Consider the following 22,109-nt stretch of genomic DNA (forward strand, 5'->3'; position numbering starts at 1 on the left):
AGCGTGGACACCCCTGCACTTCCCCCACCCAGATCCCCAAATCTGAGCTCTTCAAATCAAGGTGGGTGACCTTCTTTGAGTCCAGGGGTAAGTGAGCAAACTCCTCCTGGTTCTCTGAAAGATGCCGTGAGGAGGGGTGGAGAGAAAAGCACAAGTCTGCTGTGTGGCTCAGCCAGGCCCGGCCACCGCTGCAGGCCGCACTGAGCGCGTGGTCTCCCAAACGACTCCCAGGTTTCTTTCTGGATCTGACATTCAGTATATGATAACAACAATAACAACAACAGCTAACCTTTTGGGCACTCCCCTAATTAAGTTCTCCCGAACTTGTGCTATTATTAGCCCTGTTTTATAGTCAAGGAAACTGAGCTTAGAAAACAATGAGTAAATTGCCTAAGGTTACCCAGTGGGTTAGGAGCAAAGTCTGGATTCAAACCAGAGACTCTCTGAGTGCAAAGTCCAACACAGGTGACCCTTCCGCCTCGGGAGGGTGTGGAGATGATCTAGCCGGTGCTGGTCCACTGCTGGTCTTTGGAGGATGAGAAGTGATCTGTCCCCTGCTCCGGTTTTGTGCGTGGGGTGTCCTCAGGAAAACATTTCCTCTCTTTCTGCTGTGGTTTCTGAAGAAACTGACCAGGCTGGCTCACAACAGCCAGCTGAAAGGACTCTGTGTGAGTAAGTGAAGCAGGCTCTTGCCTAAGGAAGCAGATGTGTATGTGGAGGGGAGGGACCAGGGAATAAGCGGGGCAATATCTCATGGGGAGAAACACGCCTGCTTCTTGGGGGCAGATGGCGGGCCCGCCTGTCAGCAAGGCCCCCTCTACTCCCTTCTCCCGGCCGGGCACGGTGGGGGGCAGGAGGATGTTGGGAGCTCAGAGATCCCTCCCAGGTCTGAATGCTCTGACACAAAGACGAAGAAGACGCCCCAGCTCTCTTTCCCGCTGCTCCACCTCCCCCATACCCTGGAGCTCAAATCCTGTTAGGAGAGAGAAGATTTACACATGCGAAAGTGAAGGAACAATAAGATGATTTCTGCCAAGTGTGTGGTCTGTCTACTCATTAATAAGCACTTACTGAGTGCTCTTGGGACCAGGCACTGGGCTAGGCTGGGGAGATACAGAGACCAGAGGGACCCCGCCCACCCTCTTAGCCCGCGGCCAGTGGAAAGGGCAGGCTCGTTAGCCAGCCAGGGCCACCATGGAGGAAAGAACCTCGGAGGCCTCATGTCAGCACGGGAGAGGTGCCAAGGACTCGGCTAAATCCTCCCGTGGCTCTCCTTATTTAATCCCTACAAAATCCCACGAGGTGGGGACTATTACTGTTCGTATTTCATGAGGGTACAGAGGCCCAAGGTCCTGAAGCTTGGAAGAGGTGAAGGAAGTATGTGAATGCAGAAAATACGGCTGTAAACATTTATTTTTATTATTGTTGTTATTATTATTATTAAGTTTCTTTTCAGGAAATGTGGCCTTACATGTCTAGTCCCATTTGGCCGGCCTCCGGGGTGCTGGGGTGTGGGTGGCGGGGAGCTGGGAGTGGAGGCTGGGGTTGGATAGCGAAGCGCCCCAGTGCCCCGTGATTTCACCCTGAAGCAGTGAGGCAGGCCTGCCGATCCAGAGGAAGATGGGCCATGTGGTCCGGGACCAGAAGCCTCCTTGAGGATGAGGGGCTCGCGCTGGCTACTGTTGCGTGAACAGCGTTAGAGAAAAAGAGTGGTGGGAGAAAGGGTGGGAGCCAAGGGGGCGGGGCTCTGCCATGGGGACCGAAGAGGGGACGTGTGGAGGATGAAGACCAGGAGCCCTGGAGGGGCGGGTCCCTGAAACCCAGACTGGCGTTTGTCCCCGGGGCACTCAGCACCGGCTGTCTGGACAGGGCGATGGCTCAGGCAAGTGGGGCTCCGAGAGGCCGAGTGCCCAGTGCAGTGTGGGTGCAGGAAGACACGTGGCCCCTGGCTTCATGACATTGGCAGTCCAGGGGCCAAGACAGACATGAATTTAGTGCCCACAGGCACCCATGGGTGAGCACAAACAGCCTGGCCGCTCACAAAAACCCAAGGGCCCTGGCGGGGGCAGAGGGGCAGGAATGCGGGCTGGTGGGAAATGTGGGGAGAAGCCCTTGGCCTGATCTCCTGGGGGTGGGTTGGGGGTGGGGGAGCAGAGAAAGCAGTCCAGGTGGAAAAAAAAGCAGGAGCAAAGCCTCGGAGACGGGAACCCAGAGGGTGAATTGAAAGAAAAGCTAAAAGGCCAGAGTGGCTGGTGCTCAGAGAGCTGGAGGGAGGGTGCAATAAGGCGCCAAATATTTTGGGGGGTTACTGGAGGGCAACCAGAAGACAGTGGTGAGTTTTAAGTAGGGAAATGGCATAAAGAGATTCGTGTTTTAGAAAGATCCCTCTGGCTGCTGTAAGGAGAATGGAATGAGGGGTAAGGATGGCTTTGAGAGACCTGCTAGGGCTCCCCACTAGGGGAGATTTTGGTCCTGGTAGGGGAACCAGAGGGCTGGGCGGATTGCACATGCATCTGGAAGGTGGGCTTAAGGGACTTGGTGACTGGCGGGGTTTGGGGGTGAGAAAGAGGGGAGAAGTCAGCAGGGGAACTGACTCAGAAGGGCCAGGCAGGTTGAAGACTACACAGGGCCCTTTGGGTTTAGGGAGCTGGTGACTGGAGCAGGAGCAGTTTGGGGGGATGGTGGAGAGGGAGCAGACACTGCCCAGTGGGTTGGACTGTGGGGGTGACACTGAGGAGGTGGGACCTGGAAATAACAGGTCACCGCCAAGAAATGGGGCGGAAAGAGAAAGCATGGGGCTGGCCCGAAGGGGCAGCACGAGGAAGGTTTGCTTTGTCTGCTTGGTGGTGGTTCATGGGGTGGGAGGAACTGGGGTTGTTTGCAGGCAGGGGAGAGGGAGGTTCTGGTTTCCCTGAACAGAGCAGACCCTGGAGGCTGAGAACAAGAACAAAATCCAGAAGGACCCTGGGAGAAAAGGAATTTGGCTTTTTAGCGAGGGAGCAAGAAGGCAAGATGGCAACTGCCCTTTGGTTTGACCAGGGCCAGTCAGAGAAAAGCCTCCTGAGGGCTGGTGGGGCAGGAGGCGGGGCCGGAAAGTCAGCTTTGCCTGGAAGGTGGGGAGAGATGCTTCTAATGGGGCATAGGTGTGTTAAAGGGGGGAATTACAGTGAGAATAAACAATAAAGATACTTCCGTGTAGCTAAGGTTTTCTCTCTGTCGTCCTTGGAGACTGTCTCATTTAAAGTTCGGCGTTTGAACTTGACTCCTCGCAATGGCAGCTTGTCGGGAAGAGTTCTAGCTCGTAAAACAGGAGAGCCAGCTTCTGCTTCAGCTCTGCCATTAACAGCTTTGGGGCCTTGGGCCTCAGTCTCCCATATTTAGGTTGGGATGGAGGTGAGTGTTTCTAATATTTTCACGTGAAGTTCTGGTTTGACAGCTTTGCTGCCTGCTGGTGGCTTGGTGCTTGGTGTATTTGCTGCATGGGACTGCACGAAGGGACAGTGGCAGGGTCGTGATGAGAGTAGCTGATGTGTATTGAGCGCCGTCTCAGTGGGCTGCACTATGCTGAGAACTTTGAACCTGGCAGAGGCATCATCATTCCCATTTCACAGAAGAGAAAACCAAACCTCACTTCCCTGGGTTCATGCTGCCGGGAAGCGGCAGGGTTGGGGTTCCTCTCTGCCATGGCTCCCCTGATGGAGGAGGGTATGTCCACTCGCTAGGACCCCTCCTCTGACCACAGGCTGTGAATGCGCAAGGGACACACAGCCTGGCAGGCTAAATCTGGACTGGAAGAGCAGGCTGCATGGGGAGAGCACCCCAGGACTCGGAGTCAGTGCTGGGGCAGAGGGGGAGCCGTGGGGATCAAGGTTAGAGACCAGGTCACGGAGATGCTGAATGCCAAGTCAAGGCCTGAACTAGACCCTGCAGGCATGGAGAGCCGTGGAAGGTCTGGGAGGAAGGCTCAGCAGGACTGACGACAGGATCCGCGTCAGACAGGCAGGGATGATACTGGAGTCCAGCGAGGAAGAGGGCAGACAGTGAACCCGGAGGGCATTTGCTGGCGAGTTAGATGGGGAAGGACAGGGCTGGCCTGCCCGAGGGAGGCCCTGGCCTCTCCAGGCCTAAGGCCAGCTGCCCACCTACTTGAGCAGGCAGCCCCGGCTCTGAGCCCATGCGGAGATGGGTTGGGACGTGTCTGAGGGATTTTGTTGTCTGTTTGCAAACCGATCTCCTGCCTTTGGCTGCAGCGGGAAGCTTGCGAGAGCCCTCGGCTGCCGCTGGCTTGATCCGCTCCATCTGTTGGTCTCACTTCCCCTGAGGTGCCTCGGTGGGCCCCCAGCCTCTGTCGCAGGGCCTCCATTCCAAGGACCCTGCCTGCCTGCCTGCCACCCGCCCTCCGGGGCCTGGGACCACTCAGACCCCTGAAGGCTTGTCCTGGGCCAGCGCCCTCAGCTTCTCAGGAGTCAAAGCCGTGTGTCACCAAGGAGGCCCCACCCTCAGCCCACAAGGACCCGGACTTTCTTTGCAAGCACTTTCACATCTACCAGCCTGTGTAATGCTCTTCCAACCCTGAGGGATCAGCCGCTGAGCCACAGGCCCTGACCCAGGTCCCTTAACTGGTGGCAGAGCCAGAGGCAGAGGCGGGGCTCCTCCTTTTGCTGCTCAGGGCTGAGGGACCCTTAGATGCCGAGCTGGGAAAAGGCCCGCCTCGGCTCCAGTCATTCACCGTGTCACCTGAGCAAGTCCATCCTCCCCTCTGGGCGGGGGTTGTGGGGTAGATGACCTTTGCATTCTTTACAGCTCTGAGAGGCTTTGGAAGACAGTCCTTCTGTGTGGCCATCCTGTGCGGGGGGCTGGGCCCACTGTGCAGGCCTGCCCTCAGGGCTGGTACGACCAGTGTGAAAGGCCTGGGCACAATGAGGCGGCGGCCTCTGGTGGCCAGGGTTAGTAAAGGGGGTCATACCTCCATCCTGGGCCTCCAAAGCTGTCACAGACCTCCAGGCGCCTGTTGGGCCTCTTTTCTTTCCTCCGAAATTCTCTCCCGTCCCAGGTCTCTTCCCCCACCCCCACCAGCACCCCAGCCTGGGTGTTTTCCTCTCCAGCTCCTGACCCTTCCAGCTCTTGCTCCGCTAACTGCTCAGTGACACAACCCTTACCCTCCCAACCTTCCTTTCACTGCTTTGCTCTGCTTCCTCATCACCAAGGATCAGGGTCAACTCAGCAGGCCGAGGGGCAGAGAGATGCCCCATCTGCTGCGGGGCAGAGGGGCCCACGACGGGACCCTGTCTGGGGTGGCTGCGCGGTGAGAGTGCCGTGGGCTGTGTGCCTGGGGCACCCTGCAGGGGCCTCCTGCTCTCACCCGCTCCCCTCGCCCAAGGGCTTCTCGTCCTTGCTTCAGTGCTAGTCTCTGTCTTCAGGCCCAACCCCGCCCTCTCCCCGCTCCCCTCAGGACAGCCAGTGACGAGGGAGCAGAGGCAGAGCCCGGGGTGGCATTCTACATGGGAAAACCTGAGACAGCAAGGTTCCTTGCCTTGCAGACATCAGAGCAGGAAGCGGCTCCAATTCTATCTTCCCCCCATTTTACAGGCGAGGAAACTGAGGCCCAGAGAGGAGACTGGTGGGTCTGAGCTGATTTGAAACCAGAACTCCTGACTCTCAGGCATGCCTTCTTCCTGCAGCAAATGCCATCTCATTGGTAACAACTATTATTATTATTACTATTAGTAGTAGTATTGTCGCTGTTATGATTGTTATCACTGCTTAATGGTGATTCAACTTTTGGCCAGACCCTCACTGAATTCCCCCTGACGCCTTTGCGTGTGACAGACATTGTTATCCCCATGCTACAGGTGAGGAGCCCAGGGGGCTTAGAGGTTAAATGATCCACCTGCTGCTTCCCAGTCAGCAGGGGGCAGTGTGGGGACTCCAGTGCCTGGGTCAAACCCCTGTTCTCTGCTCCTCAGCTGTGTGGTCTTGGGAGGTCACTTGCCCTCTCTGAGTTTCAGCCTCTTCCCTCGTAGATCAGAGCGGCCCACTCCTCCAGTGCGATCGTCTGTGAGCTGCCCGGCTGCACCAGGGGCGCCCGTGCCTGCCTGTCACTAGCTGTAGGCCCTCAGCAAACCCTCCGCCCTCTCTGAACTTTGGGGCCATGTCTAGGAACGGGGAGAGCTAGACCCACAGTACAGAGTTGGAGGGGGATTACAGGAGAGTGTGCTGGCAGAGAAGATGTTGCCCTTGGTACTCTGTTAGCTGTGGTTTTCCTGAAGCTGCCTGATTTCTCAAGTGAGCAGGGCCCAGTTGTCGGGCAGGTTGTCATCCTCCGTATTATACACACAGTGGCCAGGCACATCTTCTTGGTTCTCTTGGATTATTTCCTAGAGGTCAAGTCCTGGGACCGGCTGACTCGTCTGGGTGGAAGGGCACGCACACACATGCAAATTAGCAGCTTTTTCTTACGCGCACAGCTCGGGAGTGCAGGGCTGCGTGTGTGTGAGTCTCTACCAGGCTGTTTCTTGGTATGCGGCCCTGGGCAAGTGACTGCCCTCCCCTCAGCCTTAGATCTCCAGTCTGTAAGTGGGGGACCATAATGTCACCCGTGTCAAGGGATCGCTGCCTCGCGTGAAGAAAACGCTCACAAACCCTCCCTTCACTATGCTGCCGACCCACTCCGACCTCCCTCTGTGCACCTACCGAAACCCAAAGCGGGGCCAGGGAGATGGCTGCCTGACTGGGGTCACACAGTCTGTACTCAGCCGGTGGCCCTGACCTCTCTGGGACCTGTTCCAGTCCCTCCTCCGGGACACGCTCCTGGACCCAGGCCAGGGCTGGAGCTAGGGAGGACGGAGACTGTGGTGGCCTGAGGCCCTCTGCAGGTACCAGGGGTTGGGAACACGGGGCCAGGCCGGTTTGGGGGGAAGTTCCTACCGATCCCTTGTTATTCCTTTGCCCACTCTGGGCCTTTGCTCCGCACATGGCCCCACCCAGCATGCTCTCCCGGCCAGGGTGCCTTGAGTCGCATGGCCTGTCCTGCTGGACTGTGAGGGGCAGCATCTCCTTCATCCCAGTGTCCTGGGCTCAGCACTCCTCAAGGCATGTTGCCAGAATAAGATGAACTTGGGCATTTCAGAGATGGGCTGGGCCGATTTCGTGTTTCCTAATGGAGAACTAGAAGCCCCAAAGGTGATGAACTCTGTCCACAGCCACATGGTCTGTTTGTTAATCCATTTCTTACAGGCCTACTGAGTGCTCAGTGCCGGCTAAGTGCCTGGCTGGGAAGGGGAGAGGTGTGGCTGGAGGAACCCTGAGATGCAGGTTTACTCCTTTGCTGGGACTGGGGCTTGTTATGGCCTACTAGTTCTTGAGGTTGGTGTGAGGAAGGATGGGAGACATATGTCCATGTTACCCACGAGTGTAATGGTGGCCATGAGCAGGGAGGGGGGCTTCCAGGGGACAGGTGGCCGGCTTCGATCTGGAATCAGGTGCACCTGGGCCAGGTCCCTGCTTCTCCACTGACCAGCTGCATGGCCTTGGACAAATCGCCTCTCCTCTCCGAACCTCAGGTCCTCCCATGTGAACCCTCACCTCCCTAGAGAGGCCTTCCCTCATCACTTTATGCAAAGTGGCCTTGCCCAGCCTGCCTCCCACCTGGCCCTTCATTTCCCCCACGGCACTGGCCACAAGTCGCCATTAACCTCGTCTGTTCCTCTTTTGGTGTCTGGCTCCCTGTTTCAGAATGTAAGCTCCACAAGAGCAGGGATTTTTGTCTGTTTTATTCCCTGCTGTAGCTCCAGGACCCAGCACTGGCACGTAGTAGGACTTACAGTGCTGGCAGACAGTAGGCACTCAGTAAATATTTGTTGAATGAATGGATGGATGAATAAATGAATGCAATAGCGTGAATAATTCCACCCCACCCTCCCCAAAGGAGACAAGATATGCAATGTGCCCAGACCAGCACACAGTAGGTTCAATCGGTGAGATGGAGCTGCGGTTGCCGTGTGGGGAGAAGCTCCGCAGCGGCCTCCTGGAGGCTGGCCCATGGCGGAGGGCAGAACAGCTCGTCAGCTCTCACAGTGCAGCTTCCACTTCCTGGCGTGAGTTGGGCTTTCTAATTGTTCCCGTCTCCTTGGCAGCCTCAGCAGCTGTCTAATGAGTTTGCACCCGATCAGCCCCTGGGCCGGGCCGCACAGCCCAGGCCTGCCTGCCCATCTGCAGGCAGACAAAGACCCTCTGTCTCTGGGATCTGCCTCCCGCCTGCCCCGTGCCTCCCTGACAAGCCGAGGTCCTGGCTGCCAAGCTCCCCTTCTGAGCGGAGGAGCCCAAGACTCTGTGTGGACCAGGGGCACACAGCAGAGTGGAAGGAACATCTGCCATGGAGAGTGGGGCCCTGGGTTCAAGTCCCAGCTCTGCCCCAGCTACTAGGCCATGAATGGCAAGACTGAGAGTGTGGCCTTTGGAGCCAGACTTCCTGGGGTGGAACCCCACCTTTGCAAGGACAAATCAATCTCAGTTTTCTCATCCTTAAATTGGGAATAGATTACGTGCGCTGACAGGGGTAGGTACTCAGCACAGGTTCTGGCACATAGAAGGAGCTGCCATAGTTCCTGGGGACCCCCTTTTGACCTGGCATTCCCAGTCTTCTCACTTGTGGAGGTGGGGCTGCATGACCTCGGCCCTTTGACATTGGACTGGATCATTCTCTGCATGGAGGGCTGTCTGTGCATTACAGTGTGTTCACTAGTTCCCCTGACACCACAGCCCCGATCTCAAGGTTTCTCGGCAAACTCTGAAATCCCTGATTTGCTTCAGGAACCCCAGGGTATTCCCCTGACCCCAACATGAACCACCGTAAAACAGCCTGACTTACGAACGCTTGCATAACTGTTCCCCCCAAATAACCTCCCCTGTCTGGAGTCCCCAGATGCCTCAGGCTGCTGATGGGGGTATTAGGGCTGGGAAGGTGATGGCGGCTTCTTCGTGGAGAGAAGCCAGAAGCAAAATTATGCAAAGCTGTAGCAGGACCCAGCCCTGAGCACCCTGGAAACTCCTGGATGTACATGTTCCCTCTAGCGTCTTCCTGGAGATTCCCACATCTTCCTTCTGCAACAGGAGGCTGCCAGCCCACAGCCCTGCTCTTCATCTCCCTGGGTCCCTGTCTCAGGCCCTGCCAAGCCCAACTCCTCCGTCCAGGCCCAGCCTTCACTGTGGTCTCATCTCCCACCATGCTGCCCCCTGCTCTGCATCCCCAAGCTGCTGTGCCTTTGCTGGCACCGTCCTTCCCGACCCCCTCCCTCCAGGTTCAGCGCTGTAGTCTGGTGCCTCCTCTCAGGCTCTCCGAGGTCCCTTCACCAGGCTCTGCCCTGCCCTGGGCTGCAGAGCCAGCCGGAGCGCACTGCTCTGCCAGAACACACATCTGCCAGCATGGCATCAAGTGAATTTATGAGGCTGTCTGTCTGCCCTCGATCTCGGTGGCCCCAGGGCAGGGCCCTGTCTGATTCATGGCCCAGAGTGGGGCCTGGCCAGCATCAGGGAGCGTGTGCTGAGCAGCACTGATGTGAGCTGGCTCTGGGAGGAGGCATTGTAAGGTCTGGTTGGCACGGAGCACAGGCCTGGGGTGGCGGGGACACACTGGTGCCAGGGCTGCCGGCGAAGCTGGGAACCCTCTGGGCCGTCCCTCCTTCACGGGCTCGCTCACCATTCCCTCCCTCCCCATCCTTCTCCCCTCTGTCACTGACTCATTCACGCAGTGACTTCTCTGGCTCATTCATGCATTTGCCTGCTCCTTCACGTGCCCATTCACTGATGGGGGAGCTCATTCATTTCTTCTCGCACCCCTTTACTCATCCAGCAAACACTTCCTGAGCTCTAGTGTCATACCCTGTCGGACACTCTGTCGAAGCCCTGGACATGCAGAGAGAAACTGGCCTCAGCCCAGCTCCGAAGACCTTCTGTTCTGGCCCGGTGGCAGCGTGGGGGTGGGGGAACACAGACGTATAAGCAAATGAGTGAATGCAGTACAGAGGGAGGGAAGCTCAAGTGATACAGAATGTGACCACAACCGCAGAGGCATCTGGTCCGGCTTCACAGAGGACGGGACATTTCCACCTGGGCCCTGGAGATTAAGAAATACTAAGAAAGGGCTGATGAGGCTGGGCTTAGAGTCTGGGGAGGGGGAGAAGGAAAGATGGCAGATCAGGGGAAGAAACACTCTCTATAGGACTCAGGGACTGCTTGGACAGGTAACCGGTGAGGGAGTAGAAGGGACCAGAATTGTGTTTAACCCCCATCCTTCATCCAGATACACCGAATCCACAAATATACAGGCAGCATCCACGGTGCACCAGACAGTGCCCCGGGGGCTGGGGATGCAACTCAGACACTCTGCCCTCAGAGAGCGAGCTTACGTTCAGTGTGGGGAGGCAGACCACTAAAGGGCACATCAGACGTGCAGGGCTAGATGGTGAATCATGCTTTGCAGAGCTGTGGAGCAGGGGGCTGGCTTGATAGCGTGCTCACAGGGGGCATCCCGGAGGGGACGACACGTGGGAGCGGTGCTGCGTCTGGTAAGCGTGTCCACGCAGACCCCGCTGGAACGTGACTTGCTTATCGAGGACAGACACTGGCCTCAATTCAACGCCACAGCCCAGTGGGCACCAGGCTGAGTGACTGTGCAGCCCGTGGCAGCCACTGCGCGTCCACCTGCCCAAGGGACCAGGCTGCCATGGGCAGGGACAGGACCTTCATCTCTGAACCAGATGCCCGGCACAGGGCCTGGCACGAGTGGCTTCCCTGGGATCCCCAGGAAGCCACACTGGGGTCAGAGTGAGCCGGGAAACTCTAGGGCAGCTGCTATCCAGCCAGCTGAGGGTCAGGGGTGAATGAAGATGTTCAGGGGTTCAGGAGGGGTCTGGGCACCCATGGGGGACAGAGCATCTTCCAGTGGAAGCCCAGTCCTTCATGGGGGAGATGAGCATGGGAGAAATCCAGGTCTACCTTAATCCCAGACAGGGGCGGCCAGGGAGGGCCAAGTCCTCTATGCTGGCCTTTTTGGGAGTTGAGATGCTGGAAGTGGGGACTACATGGTACCCGCTGAGGCTCCACACTGAGGCTTTTCCAGATGCCAGAGCCAGAGGCTTTGGGAAGGCACAGAATCCGGGGACCAAGCACAGGGAGGAGGCCCAGGGAGGAGAGGCGGGTAGGCAGGGTGAGCATGTGCCCGGCACTTTCCTCTTCTCTAGCTCTATCTTTCTTCCTCCCTCCCCAGTCTCTGAGCCCAGAGCCCAGCTTCTTCAGCCCTCCCCGGGGAGTCCGGGGTCAGGCCTGGGATGTCCCCTGGCCAGGGCAGAGGCTTCTTCCGCACACCCTGGGGCTCCTGGCTTCACCAGCCCGGAGGAGTGTCCGAGAAACACTCTCACCCAGGCCTTCCGGGTTGATTGTGGCATTAGGGTGAAGCTGTGAGCGGGATTCTGAAGCCAGGGCTTTAGGGGTGACAGGGACTCTGGGGGCAGAGCAGGGGACAGCAGGGGCACTGGGGTCTGGGTGTGGCCTCTGGTCCCCGGCCTGGAGATGCCTCTGGAGATGCTGAGGGTGCTCAGTGCAGGCCAAGGGGGACACGACACCCCTCCTGCAGCAGTGTGGGCCCAGGCTGGGAGCTTGTGAGGCGGACATTCCGGGGTCCGAAAGGGGCTGGCCCCTCCTGCCCTGGTACTCAGGGATGGGCCAGAGGGAGCGGCCTGGCCTTGGACGACAGAGCCACAGCCCCTCTCCTGACTCCCAGGAGATTCCAAAGTCTTGCAAAGCACCATTTGGCAAAGCTTTGGCTGAGGTTTTTCTGCGGCAGGAAACATTCCCTCAGCTGGGGTCAGGCTGGTGCCAGCTGGTGAAAATCTGAATCTAAATTAGAAAGAAATGATTACCCTTCTTAGTCCATTGCTTCACCCCATGCGTACACTTCCGTGTAATTGACAGTGAGCCACAGCAGGCCCTTGTGGGGGCTCCGGATGCCCCGGGTCGCCTTGGAATCCTCCGGATTTGAAATTACAAATGTAATTTGTACTTCCTTTAAACATTCAAGCATTACAGTAATACCAACCTGGAAAGAGAGATCTATTTACTTCCCCAACACTCTCTTCCCCAGAGGTGGCCGCGGTTTACAGGGTGGAAGTGCTTTCCCCGGGTTTTTGTGCGAGTGGTAGTGGAAGGCAGAGAATTTCTTGGAAATGTGGTAATGTGTGTTTTTTACCAAACTTTCCTGTGAGATGTGCCTCCTACTCAGCCAGAGGCAGATATTGAGTCGTTAACACGGTAGCGTGAAGAGGAATGAGGACAATGCTTGGTTAGCTTTTGGCTCCCCAAATAGGGTCTCGAAGTGAACTCCAGAATGGAAACTGGGGCATTTTCAGGAGGAGGAGCAGGGACACAGAAGATGGGCAGAGAATCAACACCGTTTGCCACAGAACGTGGTGAAGTCCTCCGTCCCCAGAACTCCCCTGTGGATGTCCAGAGCGGGCGCGGCTAACTCGGGCTGCGATGTGAGGCAGACTCCTGCTCAGGCTCGGGGAGGGGGAGTGGGCAGTGCTTCCACTTCTCAGATGAGCCGCAGGAGAGTTGGAGAGACAGTTCTGGAAGAGGCAAGGAGGAGGCAAAGAGGCTGCCTGGGGGACCCAGTGCCCCCCACCTTTCTTTCTGAGCCCCGGCCTGGGGAGGGGGTTGGGGCTTCCACTCCCTTCCAGAACTCTGGACTCCGTAGGATGCTGTCTGCAGGGATGTTGGGTCCACACCCACAGTACAGTAGGCAGGGCCACAGAGGTATATGTGAATTCCTTGGGCTGTCATAACAAACGACCACCACTTTGGTAGTTTAAAACAAGGGAAATTTATTTGTTCACCGTTCTGGAGGCTGAGAGTCTGAAACTGTGGTATTAGCAGGGCCACGCTCCTCTGAAGATGCCAGGGCGGGGGGGGGGGGCAGTCCGTCCTTTGCCTCTTCAGCCCCTGACGGCCACCGGCGTTCTTGTGGCCGCATCGCTCTGATCTGGCCTGTCTCTCCTCGGCCGTTTCTGAGTCACCTCCCTTCTGAGATAAATCTCCCCCGACTTTATCTCACACAGGCACTTGTCCTTGGATGTGAGGCCCACCCAGCTAATCCAGGATGATCTCGTCTTGAGACCCTTGACTTAGTGATGTCTGCAAAGCCCCTTTTTGCCAAATCACATTCAGAAGTGCCGGGGCTTGGGGTGCGGACTTATCTCCTCGGAGGCCAGCATTCGACCCTCTACAGGGTGTTTGGGCCGAGAGAAGAGGGGATAGTGCCCCTAGTCGTGTTTGTCTCTTGTGTGATGAGGAAAGGAGACCCCCATCTCCCAGCACCCGACAGTGGGAGGACCCAGCAGGGCACCAAGAGCTCTGGTGGGTCTCTTGTAGTCAGGACCCTGGACAGGGGCACAAGGACCACCCCCTCCACCCCACCCCCACCTTCAGGTCCCAGTCAGAACCTTAGGGACCCTGGTCAGCCCAGCAACTCTGGAGCTGGGGGTCTTTGCCCAAGTCAGAATGCCCTCGGGCCTCACTGGCTGCACAGGTAGCAGCAGCTGGGGCAGAAACTGAGGCTCAGAACCAGCAATGTGAGACACTCGCTCAGAGAGGGTGACCCGAGGTCAGGGAGGGGCCTCTCCCTGATGACGGGAGGACAGCCGAGCCCCCAGCTCTTAGCCGCACCAGGGGAGGGAGACGCCGTGAGGGGGAAAGGCCCTGATAGGGAGCCGAAGTTTGCAGCGACTGAATCCCCAAAGAACGTGAGTTACCTTTCACTGCAGCTTATTTTTCCCTTCTATTTCACATCTAAGGGTATAAATGATAAGCCTCCTGTAAGTGACAGGACTGCCAGGTATTATTTTTTAATGGGCATATACTATGCATATCATTCTAAAAATTGCTTAAAAACCCCGTTATTGAGGTATGACTGTGAAAATTACACTTAACACTTCATACATTGCAGGCACATTCCCATAGCAGTATATTTTGAGCTGCTTCAGTTCTTTTTAAATCCACACGCTGTGATTTATTTAACCAGACCCCCGTTGATGGACGTGCAGGCGGTTTATTGATCTCATTTGAATTAACAAGCGTGCATCAGCTGAGCGAGCGGCGTGGCAACAATGCCCATTCGTGTTGGGGCTGCAAAAATGCAGCGTTTTCTTCCCTTTCTCCCGACTCTGCATGGCTCTGGTCCCCACACTTCAGCCATCAGAGAAGTCATTGAACGATCCCAGAAGCGTTGGTCAGAAAAGTGCACCGCCCTCTTTTTCACCTCCCAGAGCGCTCTGGGAAGTCGGGCAGAGGCAGCTGGCCAGGCCACCCCCGTGCGAGGGACACTCTGGACTCTGGAACACAGACTGCGGGAAGTGTCCACTCTCCTTCAGCTCAGTCAGTCCCCACGTCGCACAGAAGGGCAGCCGGCGTGGGTCTCCGCCTTGTGGCAGCAGTGCAGCTGCGCGGCCCTTTGAAGAGAAGCTCCCTGCGTACCTGCGCAGCTCTGGGACACGACGGTGCAGAAAGGGCTTGGCTGTGTTCTCACCTAGCGTTTTAATCAGGACCCTTTAGACGGCAGGTGACAGAGACCCTGACGAGACTTAAGCAAAGCAGGAATCCATGGGCTCCTGCAAATGACAAGTCCGAGAACCTCAGCAACGCTGCATCCAGGCGTTTAATCGACACCATTAAGCCCCCCTCTCTCCCTCTCTTAGGGTCTTTGGCTTTGTTTTCTTGGCAGCTTTTCTCCATGTGATGCAAGATGCCCACCAGCTGCTACAATTTCATCTTTATCGCTCACAGTCTCTGAAGAAGAGAGTTTCCTGGGGGCTCCAGCAAGTCTCAGGGAAGACTGCTGTCGGCCTGCCTTGGGTCAGGTGTTTATCCTTGAGTCAATCATGGTGCCCGGGGTGGGCGGGGCCTGCTCTGGTTGGCCAGGCCTAGTTCGCGAGTCTCCCGCCTGGGCCAGTGGGGAGGCTGCCCCCCTGAGCCCCATGGACAGAGCAGGGTTAATGGGGCAGATGTGGCTTGTCAAAGAAAGGCTGAACTGACAAACAGGCCTCCGTTAGGGTTACACCTCTGTCTGTAGAGAGAATGCTTGTTATTTGGATGTGGAATTGGGTATGGCTGTGCTCCAAGCCGAGGGCTGTGCAGAGCAGTCAGACCCTGCTCAGACCTGCCTATGGTTCCCACTCATCCATCCAGCTCAGGCCAAAGCAGCATGGGGGTCGCCCCGCGAGGCCCGCAGCCCTGGCCCAGCCTCTCCCTGACCCTTGTGTGGGCGTCACAGATGGCACAGACGTTCTGCCAGTGATGGGACCTTAGGAAAGCAGCACAGTCTGAGCTCAGGCGGCTGGAGGTCAAACACTCAGCATTTTAGGATGCACGCAGCTCAAGGTCCTTCGTTCAGGGCTGGCCCTGGGGTCTACCCTTGACTCTCCCTACTCTCATGCAGTGTCGGGGCCTCTGCTGCCCTGGAAATACTGTCCCTTTGTCCTTGCTGTCTGGCCAGGGCCCAGGCCTGGCTTGCAGCCTCTCTGCTGGGGGTGGTATATATGTCTTCTGGCTACAGAGACATTCTTGGATTTGGGGGTGCTTGCTGTGTTGGGGGCTGGATTGATGGCAGTCAGGAAACTTGGGGGGTATTGGTGCTGGAACACAGCCTTCTGGGATAACCTGAGGGACACAGCCCAGCTTGGGTTTCTGAGGACATAGGCATAGAGATGGGGTGCCTGAGCCTCCAAGGGGTGACTGTCCCACCTGCCTCTCGTGGTGCAGTCTCTGCTGGCCCTGACCTGTCTCGTGTCCCTCCATGCTGGTCAGCCCGCTGGAATGCCCTCTCCTGCCGGTCAGCCAACACCCGTCCTTCACAGTCCAGCTGTGTGTGAGAAGCCCTTCGAAAATGTGAGAACCCTGCCGTTGCCAGCATGTGAAGACCTGCTGGAGCATGTGCTCCCTCCACGGCCAGCGCTGGCAGCTGGGACGGAGCCCCCGGGTTTCTCGGGGGCCTGGCAAGGCAGCGCTGCCGCAAGTGCCAAGGAGCTGACACCCACCCTCCTTCCCCAAAGCAGCTCCCAGCCAATGACTGACATGGGCGGGTGGATAAAAACATCAGCTCCTTTGTCTTGCCCTGGGTGGTGTCACTCTGTGGGGCACGGTTTGCAGCCTCCCAGAGTCTCCCTGGGGGGTGAACCTACAAGTGCCCGAGGCGGTAGCCTGCTTGTTCACACACACTCTGGGGCCTCCTCCCCACTCCCTCTTGCTTCACTCCACGAGGAGTGTTCCTGGCTCACCTGCTCTTATGGACTCCGTTGTGTTGCCCCAGATCCGCATGCTGAGGCCCTGCCCCCAGTGTGACTGCTCTCAGAGATGAGGTCTTCAGGGAGATAATGAAGGTTCAATGAGGCTCCAACATAACAGACTTGGTGTCCACAGGAGGAGAAAGAGACCAGAGATGCTTCCCCCCGGCACGCACGGAGGGGAGGCCCTGTGAGAACACGGTGAGACAGTCAACACGAGTCAGGAAGAGAGGTCTCGCCAGAAACAAACCCTCGTGGCAGCTCAGTCTTGGGTCTCTGGCCTCCAGAACTCTGAGAAAATAAAGAACTCTGTTGTTTGTTTCAACCACCCAGTCAGCAGCTTTATCATGGCAGGCTGAGCTGACTAATGCACCTGCCAACTAAGCTTCTTGCTCTTGAATACTTATCTAGGGGTCTGCTTCTCAGGAATCCAAGCAGGCAATCACCTTCGCTGGGTGCCGGGGAAATGCTAATGAAAACCATGATGTAATACCATTGTGTACCCACCGAATGGCTAAAGGGAAAAGGTTTGACTGCACCCGTGCTAGTGAGGATGTGAAGCTGTCATACAGCTGGCAGAAGTGTGAAATGATAAACCCTTCTGGAAACTTCTGGTCAGCATCTAACAAGGCAGAAGATGCATATAGTGTATGACCCAGCTATCCCACCCCTAAGTATATACCCAGCAGAAATACATACATGCACTCACTAACGGTCAGGTGCAAAAATGGTCACAGCAGTGCTGTTTTTAGTAGCTTCCAAACTGGAAACAGCCTGACTTCCATCAACAATAAAACCAACCAACAAACTGTGGTATGTTCATGCAGTGGGATACTATACAGCAACGAAAAGAACAAGCTCTGCTACATGTAACAACATGGATGAATGTCAGGAACACAATGTTGCAGAAAAGAGGCCAGATCCAAGAGAGTACATACCGTAAGATTCAGCTAGATAAAGTTCAAGAGCACAATATTCAAACAGAAAAGTGTACAAACCCTGAATGTCCAACTTGATGCATTTCCTAAGTGGAGAAGAGCACTCATATATCCTGCAGCCAGATCAAGAAGCAGAATGTGACCATGACCCCAGAAGCCTTGTCCTGACCCCTTCCACTGCCCACCAAGGGAAACCAGCTTACTGACTTACAGCACCATCCAAACTGCGTAGAAACGAACTATTATGACAGGAACCCTTTCATGTTATGCACTTTGTTTGTGAGAGCACCCATATTGCTCTGTGTAGTTGTAGTTCACTTTATTTACTCACTCTGCCATGGCTGGCCTTTTGGGGAGTTTCTGCTCTGGGACTACCCTAAATAGTGCTGCTGAGAACATTCTAGTACACATATTTTGGCAAATGTATCTGGGCGTTTCTCTGGGATATATACCTAGGAGAGTAATTGCTTATATACCCATTGCTTATTTTGATTTCATTTCATCAGCAGATGAAATGTTGTACTGATCCCCGCTCTGGATAATCAAGGAGGCCACTGGTTTCCTGTCCTTGTTGAAGACTCTAAGCCTTGGTTTCCCTCTGTGGCTGGGGCATGCCTGACTATCCCAGGCATCAGGAAGCTCTAAGAGTTTCACCAGGGAGTAGGAACTGTTTGTGGGTCCTTTGACCTCCTGGCCCAGGTGCAAACATTCCTGAGGCCAAAGGTATCCTAGGGGAATGCGGACTATAGGTCCAGCCCCAGCTGCCCCTGGGCCAGATACAGAAATAGGTCAATGGGTGTCTTGGGTGAAGAATAGGCCAGGCAGGTGAAGGCTGTGTGGACAGGGCGCAGCCCAGGCCCAGAGTCCCCTGGGCAGCAGGGGGCAGGGGCAGGAAGGTCCTGGACTACTTCGTGCTCACCTGAGCAGGGGCTGACCTGCTTCGCACCTGCCTAGTCTTCTCTGGGCTCCCATTTGTCAGCTGGGGATCAGAGTGGTTTCCTCACCAGAGAGAGGGCTGAAGAAGACTGAACATGCTTCTCTAGGGCCAGTGGGTCTTGTCAGCCCATTTCACAGCCCAGGAAGCTGAGGCTCAGAGAGGTTAAGAGGCTTCTTTGAGGATGTGAGCCCACATCTGTCTGGTTCTGAAGCCTGTGCTTTTTCTGCTTTGTGAATCTGCCCACCTCGGGGTAGACATGGCATCATTAGAGGGATGTAAGAAAGGCCAGCCCCCAAAGCCAAGCTATCTCTCTTCCAAAGCTTGGGTTTCCATCATCAGAACTTTATTCCCCTGGTTGGTAATGCCCTCTTTTGAAAGTGTGTAGAGATGAGAGGCAAGATAGTGCCACACCCAGTGTTTCATGTGCAGAGGACTTCCTGCCAGAACTGGAGAACGCGAGCCCTCAAAGGGATGCTAAGGTCGACTCATGCCCTCCCTCTGCCCCACCCAGGCCCTGTACCTTGATGAAGGGGAAACTGAGGCCCAGAGAAGGACATGAGTTGCTCAGACTCTCCTCCCGGACCTTACCTCAGGTAAGCTCCCTGCACTGCCTGGATGGACGGGCCCAGGCCAGAGGGGTTGAGTGGGAGAGGGCCGGTGGGGAGCCTTGGACTTTTTCAGAGGGCCAGCGGTCTGCCCGGGCGCCTGCAGGGGAGTTGTCTGAGGTATACTTCTGCAGAAGGGAGGAGGTGTGGGCGCAGTCAAGCCCAGAGATAAGCACTATTGCACTCACACCCACGCCCTTTCTCCCTCCAGTAAACAGCCTGAGCTGCTTCTGACCCTGCAGGGGTCTCATGGCCCCTGAGGTAGAGGCCCCTTTGGAACAAGGCTCTCTGGGCTGCCCAGGACTCACAACCGCACTGCAGCTGCCCCTGTTTGTGGATTGGGCTCTCGGCAACAGACTTGAACCAGGATTTGAGGGCATGGAGTTTATTTGCAAGGTAATTCCAGGAAACCATAAAGGATGTGGGAGGTGAGGTAGGCAAGTTAATGAGCAACAGGTGGGCAACGGGGGCTCCAGGAGATGCGGCATAGCCAGCCTGAGAGGTGCCCCACCACCAACCCGCTCTTCGAGATCGAGGGCTGTTCCTGCGGGCAGAGTCACAAACACCTGCTCGTGCCTGGGGCTGTGGGTGGGGCTCGTAAAAGAGGAAAGGAACCTGGAGCAGGCTCCAGAGTCCCAGCTCTGGGGCTGACTCACTTTCTCTGAGGGTCAGTTTCTGCATCAACAAAATGAGAATAAAAATATTGTTCACCTCCAAGGCGTGTGGTGAAGGTCAAGGACAATAAGACTTGTAAATGCGGGGCGGTGGTGCGGGTATCGGTGCAGATCAACAAATGGCGGTTTCCCCTTTCCAGGGCAAGGGGCGGCTGACTCACCCAGCTATCTGCTGTGCGTACCAAGCATTGGTGCTCCCAGAGCCCTTCCCGCTCCTTCCCTCTTTATCTGAAATTTTTTAAATCTAACAGTGAGTGATAGCTGAGCCACACCAGGTCAGGGTAGGCTCTGGGGACCCAGGAATGTCCTTACCCCGAGAGTTCACAGTCTGCTCAGGGAGACAGACGAATGTGCGGCCGGGCGGTGACACAGGCACGCACTCTGACGGGTGTGTAGAAGTTTGTGGGTCAGGCCTGGGGCCAGGAGGCAGGGCAGGCTGAGGGAGGAGCCAGAGGATCACTGTGGAGTGGGCTGGCTCCTCCCTCAGCCTGGTGTTCTGGGCACAGGAGGTAGGTGAGCAGAGAGAGGGGGACAGATGTCCGAGCTTGTATTTTCAGCTTCTAGGTCAGTGTGATGACCTCCAGGTTACGGATGAGGAAGTGGAGGCTGAGTGGGAGCGTGGCCTGTCTGGTCGCTGTCCAGCAGGGGCTGGCCAGAGCTCTGTCTGATACTCCCACAACCCCAGTCCCACTAGAGCCAGATTTGGGGGTCCCTGGGAGAAGGACAATAATCTCCCTGGATGTGGGGTGGGGATGGAGCTTAGGGGTGGGCAGCCCTGGAAACTGAGGCAAGGGTTCTCTGCCCTGGCTCCTCCCGCACCTTCCCTTTCTGACCCCTGAATACAGGAGCCCGCACTGCCCTCCCTGACCCTGGACAGCGCCCTGCTGGCCGGGGCTGGGAAATTCGCCACTTCCGGGTGTTTCGTTCAAGGTCCATGTGAGTACTGCATCTGTGATGTGTTTGTTCTTCAGATCGGTACGGTTTGTAATGACTTATTAATTACGAAGTGGCTGTTCTGCCTGTAAATAAAGCAAGACATTCAGAGGTTATACAGTGACAATGTCCCTCTCTTTGTTCCTCAGGGTGAGGAGGGGACAGAGGTCCAGGCGACATGGGGATGGGCCCCGGAGGGAATGTCAGTGTTCGCAGACCTCGAGGTGGCCCATCGGGGTGCAAGGGCACACTTGTGTGTGTTCACATCTGCAGGGTCACAGGACGATGTTTCCATACACAGCTCTGCCCCCACACACTGAAGTGCCTCTGGGCCCACATCTGTGTGTGCACACCAGGTACACACTCAATCTACATGTCTATAAACATCATGCACATGTTCTTGCACATACTCAGACACAAACACACAGCTCTGTGTGTATGCTCATGTCACTTGTGCACCCGAGCACCCCAATCATGGACTCGTATGTACATCCTGCAGGCACACATGAATCCTCACACATGCACACACATGTAGGCACATCTATGCACACACCTCTATGTAACCACAACTAGGCAAAGACTTCCACACTCAGGGGCTCTCACAGTCACATATGCTGGTGCATGTGAACATGCGCAGGACTGCGCACATGCATGGATTATGCATGAAAACCCATCACACAAGGCACAAACACGGAACAGGTTTTATGCATAGGTGTACCTCATGTGCATGTGCTCACACACTGTCTCATATTAGCCAGGTATCAAGCCTACCATGCTGCATCAGCGTCGTTGGGAGGGGGCCTCAGACGCCTGGCCCTGAGGGGGCATGGGCTTGCTCCTCTCTTCTGCCCTCCCTGCCCCTCCCCTGTCTCCAGTCTGCCACCTCCCAGTAGGAGCCCTCCTTTCACCTCAATGCGCATGGCCAGTGGAGCATATTCTGCACCTGCTCCCTGGGAGGGATCTCCCCAGCCTTGCAGCTGGGAACCTGGAGCCCTGAAGGGACAGCAGCCTGCCTGGGTCTATACAGCAAAGCCCCGGCAGAGGCGAGATCGCAAGATCCAAACGGCCAGTTTGGAGCACAGGCTGAGAGGGAAATGTGTGTGCCGCAGGCTCCACCTCTTCAAAACACCTGCAGATTCAGGTGCCAAACATCTCCCATCCCAAATGCTTTCCAATGACAATGCTGTCCCCTGAAGGGCCCTACTCAAAGGTGCATTCATTCAGAGACGGTGGAGTCAGCTGAGGATGAGCTGGCCAGCCCCTTCTCCATCCCTAAGTTTCCTGGGGGGCCAGCTGAAAGGCTGGGGGCAAATGTCAGCCACTGAGAGGCAGGTGAGGAGCCCAACAGGATCTAGATCCCAGCAGCACAGGAGGACGCTGAGGCGCCCTCTGACCAGCTGTGGACGGTTCGCCTGTGCCTCCAGGCCCCTCACCCTCATCAACCCGAGCAGCAGCAGGTATGTCTCTTCCGCACATTGGATGCCTCAGGAAGAACTGGTTTCTGCAACAGAGCAGCCGGTGCTGGAGGGGACGTGAGAAAGAGGCACCTGCTCACACCCAGCGGGTGCAGGAGTGCGCACTGGAACCTCATTTTCGGTCGAATATTTAACACGTGCATGTCCTTTGATCCAGCTGCTTCCCATCTAAAAGCCCATTCTCTCTGCCCTGGCTGGTGTAGCTCAGTGGATTGA

At 56.4% G+C, this 22,109-nt stretch overlaps 1 long non-coding RNA gene across 3 annotated transcripts; it reads left to right on the plus strand.

The window, feature by feature from the left end:
• Positions 1 to 521: 521 nt before the first annotated feature.
• On the plus strand, positions 522 to 20,535 carry LOC123832058. Of its 3 annotated transcripts, XR_006787994.1 has the most exons (5): positions 3,264 to 3,393; positions 5,590 to 5,698; positions 18,718 to 18,799; positions 19,023 to 19,207; positions 20,331 to 20,535. It is a non-coding gene; the product is annotated as an uncharacterized LOC123832058 (long non-coding RNA). The 3 variants fall into 3 exon arrangements; XR_006787996.1 differs by lacking the exons at positions 3,264 to 3,393; positions 5,590 to 5,698 and adding an exon at positions 522 to 672; XR_006787995.1 differs by lacking the exon at positions 5,590 to 5,698.
• The last annotated feature ends 1,574 nt before the right edge of the window (positions 20,536 to 22,109 follow it).

Source organism: Phyllostomus hastatus, unplaced genomic scaffold (assembly GCF_019186645.2).
Source record: "Phyllostomus hastatus isolate PE091 unplaced genomic scaffold, TTU_PhHast_1.1 phas_scaffold_182, whole genome shotgun sequence".
NCBI classification, from domain to species: Eukaryota; Metazoa; Chordata; class Mammalia; order Chiroptera; family Phyllostomidae; genus Phyllostomus; species Phyllostomus hastatus.